The sequence below is a fragment of the Kryptolebias marmoratus genome, linkage group LG21 (assembly GCF_001649575.2).
Source record: "Kryptolebias marmoratus isolate JLee-2015 linkage group LG21, ASM164957v2, whole genome shotgun sequence".
NCBI lineage: Eukaryota > Metazoa > Chordata > Actinopteri > Cyprinodontiformes > Rivulidae > Kryptolebias > Kryptolebias marmoratus.
In genome coordinates, this window is record NC_051450.1 from 2466221 (window position 1) to 2475095 (window position 8875).

General features: G+C 38.4%; 1 protein-coding gene across 2 annotated transcripts in view; it reads left to right on the top strand.

Moving 5' to 3' along the window:
• The first annotated feature begins 4319 nt into the window (after positions 1-4319).
• Positions 4320-8875, top strand: part of itgb1a (integrin, beta 1a) — a 34814-nt gene continuing 30258 nt past the window's right edge. The window contains exon 1 of one of the 2 annotated variants that reach the window (XM_017431899.3): positions 4320-4629. The gene's annotated coding sequence lies outside the window, so the exon portion shown is untranslated. The remainder of the gene's footprint in view (positions 4630-8875) is intronic. The other variant, XM_017431900.3, reaches the window with a different exon arrangement.

The window sequence follows — 8875 nt, forward strand, 5'->3', positions numbered from 1 at the left end:
AGGGGGGGAGGGGGGAGGGGGGGGGCTTTTTAGTTCTAGCTCTGGGACATGATTTGTGCAGTTCCAGCAATGTGTCTATTTTTATTTCTTAGGTTTGAGTCCTATCCCTCAAATGAGTTCATCCAGTTCTGTTATGGGGTACTGCATGTCCTCTGGGAGAAAGTGAGGCCTCCTATAAATAATAACTACAGGAATTTTATTTTTATCTAAAAAAAATTTAAATTTATCTAACCATTGGCAAACACTTCAAAAAAACAAACAAATGCAAAGTTTCTGAGTACTTGAAGTAGATGTTCTCACTCCCAGTGAGGGTTTGCTGTGGACAAAAAAAGGACATAAAAACATTTCCTTATAAACACTCCCTGAAGACTAAACAGGATTAGAGGAACATCCGGACCAAATAGTTTGTTTTCTCCTACATATTTTCCACAGTGTCCTTGTCAAAACGTTTAGAGCAAGTAAATATTTTACTAACATGATTATGTTCACTGAAACAGATCCAGAAGAGGATTTATAGGGTTTCTAAGATGGTGGAAAACAAAGAAATAAACATATTTTGCTAACTATATTTAATTTTGTTTTCTGGTTTTAAAAACTTACCAACACCTTCCCTTATTGTCATTTTTTTATTTTATACAAACTGCATTTTTATATAAACTCTTTTAAAACTACCATCTCTCCTAAAACATTTAAAACAGATGAACCGATTTTGGCATTTTTACTATGCTCTGAAAATATTTTGATTTGACATGAACACAGGAAAGCATTAAAACTTTTATTTTCAGGTATTTACATCCAAGTATCTTTTGAAAGAAGTAGACTCAAGCCTCATCTGTTTGAATCCCCCCAGTTTTAAAGTGGGTAAATTGGGCAGTACACATGTTTTATGTTTTTATGATCATAAAAACTACACCTGGCCCAGTGTCACTGTTTGTCTGTGTCTCTTCCCTGTCCTCTCAACCCCAAGCCAGTCCATCCTGGTTCTGGTTTCCTGGAGGGTTCTTCCTGTTAAAAGGGAGTCATTCCTACCCCCTGTCACCCACCAGCCCATGCTTTGCTCAGGATGATAGGTACATCAAAGCAAATATTTGATGTAATCTCCTGGGTGTGTGTTTTTGTAGACAATTGTTTACGAACTGACATTTTGTAATCTACTGAATGGGCCTGTTATCGCCTGCAATCAAAGTTGATAGGATGATAATGTTTTGCTTGTGTCTGGGTGTGCATATCTGTGTGTGTTTGTACGTTATTACTTGACAGTAATCACTGGATGGACATCTACAACTCATTACCTTATTGAGTCAACCCAAATTAGCATGGCCTCCACAGTACATCAACATCAAACACAAAAGTGGCTACACCACGGTCAATTTACAGACATCGAGCTAAAATTTGGTGTGGTAGAAGCTGAATGTCATCTCAACACAATGTTAGTGCGACACAGTGCACAAAATCCTTGATTAAAACTCTGACATTAGCTATTAGAGTCAACATTGTCTTCCTGTTTGCAAAATAGTTCTTGAACCACTGGGCAGATTTCATCTGATGTACAACAACTGATTAACTTTCAAAATGGCCACCACAGATAACTGATCTTAGCAAACACAAAAATGGCTTAACCACAGTGAAATATATAGATGTTGAGCTAAAACTGAGTTGTAGTAGCTTAGATTCATCCTCAACACACACTCCGAGCACTAATACATCTCATGGGACCTCACAATATTGTGTTGGTTTGTGCAAAACATCATTTACAAGGTTTGACCGAAATTGCTACAAAATTGTTTTCTCTCTTTTTTTAGTTTAAAATACTAGCATAAAAAGGCAGCAACAGATATGCAGATTAGACTTAGTATTCCTTTAAAGAATACTACACCTTTAATTTGGAGTTGCTTTTGTTGTATAGTGCCCTGACATTAATTTTGTTGTGAATTGGCACTCACTAAATTGAACTGATCTGATCTAAACTGAATTGAGGGTTGCATGGTGGTTGGTTAGCTCTGTTGCAAGAAGGGTGCAAGTTTGACCCCCATCTTGCCCAGGGTGTACCACCCTACCTCTCACTCAAAGACTCCTGACTATACCCCCCCCCCCCGTGACTAAACAGGAGCAAGCGGATGAAGAAAATTGATCAAATCCCAAATCTCAAACAAGAAGTTCAAGCTCAAGAAGAAATAGAAAGTTTTAACCTGTCCAGGTCAGTTTGTAGACTTATGTGTTCAGGAGGAGATAAAAAGATATCCACTGAAAACATTGTCAAATAAAAAAAAAATTGAAAAATACAGTATAACTAAATACAATAGTCTCTGTATACAATAGGTTGGTTAAAGCCCAGACCTTGCAGAATTTTGCGATGTTGTGATCGCAAAATCAAGCAAACCCTGCGAAATCACAACTTTTATACCGCAATATTTATTGTTTCTAAAGTGATTCGCCACCGTTTCTGTGGTCTAGTCCCTTCTATGTGGGTTTGTGTAGTGTTGAATACAAAATAACTCAAGACATGACGTCACATCCTGTTAACATCAGAATGCCAGGAGCGTGCAGGACTGAAGTGAAAATGTGCGCTAAGGCTTCACATTTGCTCACAAAGATTTCAGTGAAGGACAGCGCAAAACAGTTTCTTACCCAGCTGCACGAGTGTGTGTGTGTGGGCGTTTTGCATGTCCTGCAGTGTAATAAGCGAACATAAACCCAAGTCATCCATCGACAAACACTTGTGTCTGCAAAACATCTGAGGAGAGCTGCAGACGAGGGACAATCCAGAAATGGTGATGAATGTCAGTTTATAAGCTATCAAAGTTCTCAAATAAAGCACCTTTTGAGAATGTCAATGTTTGTTGGTAATTATCTTACAAGTATTTTTGGTTTACATATTAAAAGTTATGGTTGTTTATTGATTTTAGTAAAAAAAAAAAAAAAAAACAACAACCCGCAACTTCAGAAAAATGCCCCCGCGAAAATCAGGCAATTTAGCCCACAACATCACAAAAAATGCCCGAAAAAACCTGGAGGAATAAACATACAAGAAATGACAAATGGAACTTGTGAAGTAATAGATGTGGAAACATTAATATTGAAGTTGTGCAACAGATCCAGATGTGACATAAACCAGAGTTGTAGTCGTGTGAGCGGAACCGAAAACCAGAATAAAAGTAATTTTATTCACAGGTGCTCGTATATACAGTGGGGAACAACCAAGAGGATCTGAAAGGCAAGGAGGAGCAAGGTGAGTCTTAGTGTTAGAACCTGGTGGCTGATATACTAACCCAGAAGGCATCATGCTCCAGCAAATATCTGGAACCAGCCAGAGGCTTAAATGCAGGTACTGTTCCTCAACAGGAATCAGCAACAGCTGGGGAGAGGGAGGTGAGAGGCACCGCCCACAGGGCGGGGCAAACTCCACATCCTCACAATGTGCTGTCCTGATACTTCTTTTTTTGGTGTCAAACTCAAAAAGAGTACAGCAAAAATCGATCTTGCTGTTTTATTTGTATAGGAAGGTTTGTAATAGGTTTGTAATAGACTAAACAGAATTGTATAAAAATAGCAGAAAAAAATATTAAAAGTTAAAAGAATTTGGGGTTTTAACTATTTCTTGTGGAAAACCCCAACAACGATGATGGTGATGATGATGATGAACACTTTAGAGAACAATATTGACTATTACTCAGACATGAGCAGCATCTGTATAAATAGGCAATTACATTAAGGGGAGTGGGGGTAAGGGGCGGGGCAAACAGTGACGTAGGCGCTGAGGCTTACACGTCGAGTTTGCAAACTTAAGACAGAGTTAAAGAGGGAAGCTGAAGGGGTTAACCTTCAAAATAAAAGAATCGGAAACCTGAACAGCTTGTATTTTTTTTAAACGTAAAGCCAGTTATTTTATTTGTCAATAATCTCATTTACCTTATTTTGTATAGTTATATAATTTTGTGATCTATCTATCTATCTATCTATCTATCTATCTATCTATCTATCTATCTATCTATCTATCTATCTATCTATCTATCTATCTATCTATCTATCTATGCCTGAAGATGAGCTTGAGTGAGAGATTTAAAATTTTAATAAATTTTTGTAAATATCCAAACTGTTGTTAGTAGTTTAAAAAATAAAGCATTAAAAACATATAAATATAAATTTCTAACTTAATTGTATTTCCAAATTAATTATATGATTGAAAATTTAATGGCTGTATTAAATAAAATCACTTTTTTTTTTCCTTCTCGCTGAACTTGAACACGCTTTATTTTGAAGGGACATAACAGGAAATGAGCGGGTTGCTCGCGCGGGTTGAAGCAGCGGCTTTTTCGTTCTCGTTTTTATCCTAATTTAGACCGAATCGAGTCGCTCAGGCGGTGCTGGGACACCGCTGTCTTTTACTACAATTTATCCCTTGGTTCGGCTTGGACTTTGTTCGCCGTACACGTTTGTTTCCTCCGGGACAAGTCGAGTAGAAACCATATCAGGACAAATCTGTGAGTGTACGGAGGAGAAAGTGCCCCTCCGGTTCCCACCGGGCAGATAGTTGGTGCTCGTAGCGGATCCTCATCACTCGGAGCTGGACGAGGAAAACGAGCCGACCGCTCCTGCGTGTTCCCTCGGATTTACCAGCAGAGCGGCGAGGTAAGCACGCTCTTTACAGCACTTAAAGATAAAATATCCCAACCTGGATCATTTGAAACTGTTATGACTACATGTAAGTGTAGTTAAGTCGTAGGTGACACACTAAAACATCTACTTCGAGCTGAAACTCTTCGAATTGTTTTCATGTGTCGTTCAGACCGGGGGGCTGCAAGCTTTACAGTCAGATCAATCATTTCTGCCTCTTTTCACACAAAACAAAACTTGTCCAGGGCCAAGAAAGCTGCTCGAAGGTTGAAATATATACATACAAAACTCATCATTAAGTTTTATTCAAATACTCCATATTAAAAAAGAGTTCTGTAATTAAATAAAACCTAAAATAAACTGTTGTTTTGGTAGTTTGACATTTTAGGAAAAGGAAGAGATCCAACTTTTAAAAAGTGAAGGTTTATGAGTGTATTTGTACCCACTTTGAAATGTTTGCATCCCAGTACATTATTTGAGTAAATGAATTCTCAAGTTTGTTTGTTTGTTGGATATTTAATTGTGACTCACTGAATTTTCTTTAACAACAACAGAAATTCTAATTTACTTAAACCTTTTATTTTATAAAAGTCTGTACTTCTAACTCACATTTTTCTCAGAATGACTTGCTTTATTTTCGCAGAACAGCTAATTTTAATAACTGATAACAAAGTAATGTGTTTGCAAAACTGTACTTGTGTTGTTGTTTTTTTGTTGTTGTTGTTTTGCTTTTTGATAACCAGACAATAATTTTCCTGGAGGATCTGAGGTAGTAGCTCATGTACAGAAGGGTATAACTTCACTATAAAATAGAAAAAGGGTTATTTTATTGTTTGTTTCGTTTTTCATCCAGTGAATTGTAAACACTAACCCATGGGCCATGTGTTAAACAAAAAGTTTGATAAACTTCAGAAGGCTTTCTCCTAAAAACACATTACTAAACAAATGAATAAAACAAAAAACACAGAGTGTGTGCTTCCTACAGACTGGATGCAAAATTAAAAGCACCACAAAACTGAACAACTTGTGTGAAAATATGTACAAAAATAAACTATTAAACGCTTACTAGCTTCTCAGCTAACTGAGCTAATGTGAGAATAAGTCGTTTGATATCAGAGATATTGAGTAAGTAAACAAACGGCTTGCCACAGTACTTTTCAAAGTGCATGATTTACATGATTTCACTTCCTGCCATACGTGCACCTTTCGTGTCCCCTCATTGTGGCTGTCCACTGTCACTGGCACCTGCTGCTGCAGGTCTTTAAGCCTCTGCAGGTTTTTCTGAACGAGCCATGCTTTGTTGAACGTAGAAAATTTATCCAATATTTCCCTCTGCTTGTATTTCGTTGAGGCTGTTAGCAAAATTAAGTCAAAGTAAATTCGTACCCGCTTCTAGATGGAAGCGATCATCTGTGACCGACTTGTTTGTGTCTAATTCATGAGCCCATCCCAGAGGTCTGTACCAAACTGTCACCGTACCAATACATGTACCGTTACACCTAATTTCTGTTATTTTTGATCAAAGATACAGAGAGCCTCTCCAGAGGAACCAAACTGAAGTGCAGGTCTGCTGTAGTTCGTAAACAACCCTGCCCTTCTGGATGTTATCTTCTTTTGAGCAGATGCAACAGGCTGGTCGTATGAAAAGAGCTTCAACAAGTGATTTATGCCAATTACTCAGGAATCACATCACACCAGGTGCTGACAGCCTACAGGGAGAGGCGTGTAAGGAGTCTGACAGCTTCAACTTTTGATGCTGAGATGAGACAAAGCTTCTGTCGCAGTCACTGAATGAACAAAGACTACCGGTTACAAACACTGGCTGTCTGACAGAATTTAAAGGGCTTGCTGCTCATGCAGTTCATGATTGGCACATTGTACAACTTCAGTTGACCTCCTTCCTGCTGTTTCATCTGAAGAGAAGCAGGAGGAGGATGAAAGGCTTCTAAATCCAGCTGACCGCACAGCTCCACAGCTCAGTTTAGTCAGGAAAATGGAGGCAGGGACACAGACTGAATGAGGGGATGTCAGAAGGAGATATGGAAGACAAACAGGCCGGGGACGGAGGAAGGAGGGGGAGGGAGGATAATTGAGGAGGAGGGTAAATGGAGGACATTTGGAGGATAGATTTTAGCGGCGCCAGTGGCCACCAGCTGAATGGATGTGACCTCTGGGCCCCCAGGGAGCAGCTGTTACTGCAGGGGCCTGGCTCCCAGTTGATTTATGAGGCCACTTACTGCACACGTAAAGCCCTTCCTGGGTCTTTTACCTGGACATGTGACGTTTACCATGAACATGTGTTTGTTTCTTTGCCGCTGTGTGACAAATTTATTTTTGTATAATGCAGTTGAGTTGTTCTTTTCTTTTGCAAAAAATAATGAATTTATTCTTTAACTAAAGGGTCAGGGCTTTCTTCTGATTTGCTGTTTGAATACCAGAACTACTTTAAACCATATGTTTTGTTTCTGATCCTCTGTAACCAGTCTTTCTCATGACATGGAGCTCAAATGCTGTTATGGGCCACTTTTAGCGCTGCCTCCTGCTTCTAAAAACAGCTCCTGAATCACCACAGAGAAATGGCATGGTTAAAGCCGACCTCCGCCTGCTCATGTCTGCTGGGAAAATGAAGCTAAACATGCTGCCTCGATGCTAGGCAGGAGCAGACTATGAGATCTGTGATAGTGCGAAGGATTAATCATGAGGTCCCCGAGTCAGAAACAAAATGTCCATGTCTGTCCACTTCCTCAAGCAGGTGAAAGTGTTTAGAAATGTCTTTGTTCACTTACATTAACACTTGTTTGACTTTCAGCAGCACTTACAGCAGAGGTGGAAACAAATAAAATAATTATGGTGTATTAATCTGGTTTCTAAATCATCCAAGTTGGATAAAGGCAGATAAAATAAAATGAAATAAATATTAAATTAAAGGCCTTGCATTCCTTGGAGGAATGCACATCACCTGCAGCATTTCATGCCAAAGTTTCAGACTTAATCATCTTATGCTGAGAAATGACAGAGTTGGATCTGTTTGGTTCAAACCTTGTTAATGACATCATGCAAAATCTGCAATTTAGGTAGATGTCACACACAGATTATTTGTTACGACTGTTTGCTACCGCCACATCAGTGTCTGTAAACGAGTAGCACTTGTAGTATGTGTTGAAGATAAGTCTCAGCTACTACTACACTCAGTTTCCGCTCAATCTCTATCTAATTCACTGAGCTTAAGCCATTTTTGTTTGCTGAGGTCAATTACCTGTGGTGGCCATTTTGAATTGGGTGGACTCCAAGTTAATCAGCTGTAGGTGTTCATCCAGTAAATAGTTTCTGAAAGTTTCCTTAAAATTTGTCCAGTGGTTCATGAAATATTTTGCTAACAGACAGACTTTTTATAAATAAAAAGAAATCCTTCCAGTCTGTTTGTAAAATTTGAGAATAAAGAAACAGTTCTTTCTTCGGTTAAATATAAGTGCTTCACATATGAACTTAAAACTCACACAATATTTTATGATTATTACACTAAATATAATGACAAACTGGGGTATTTTTTTTATAATTGTGTCCTTTTTAAATCACTGAATATGATGATTACGCTGCAGGTTGTTGTTTTGTTGTTATTTTTTTCCTCTGAGGTTGTGCAGCCTTCATGCTTCTCCAGCAGAGGTTACCTGGCTTTGATGACATAATTATGTTGTGTCAGTGCTTCACCTAAAACAGGCGTAGCTTTATTCTTTTCTTATAGCAGAATATGAAGTCATTTCTCAGTTCTGCTGACATGTTTTTGTGTAGAAGAGTTTGTTGAAGTGATAAGCTGACATTTGCTTACTTCCTCTGTTTTGATAGGACTTTGTTCAGGTTGTCAGATAAGTTCTTGAAATTTCTGCCCATCGTACTCACAAAACTTACTGAAAAGTTATCACAAACAACAAACATTGTTTATTGTTCTGCTGTAAACTTTGTGGTTACTGTTTAATGTTGTCATTTAATAAATTTCACAACATTGCAGTGAATTTTATTTTAAATGTCCATTTCTGTCATTGTCTGTGTTTTACAGACAGTTTTACAGATGAATCATAGACATTTCTGTTAACATGTACAGTAAAAAATCACCTCTTTGGAGATGAGATGGGAAGCTGAAGACAGATGGGGTCACATCATCTCTAAGCTGGTCCTGTTAAAATCCTCTGGTTTGAAATGTTCACTACAGAGCTGAGACAACTGTAGCAACAAAACCCTCCCTTCTTACTGCAGCTTCTCATTG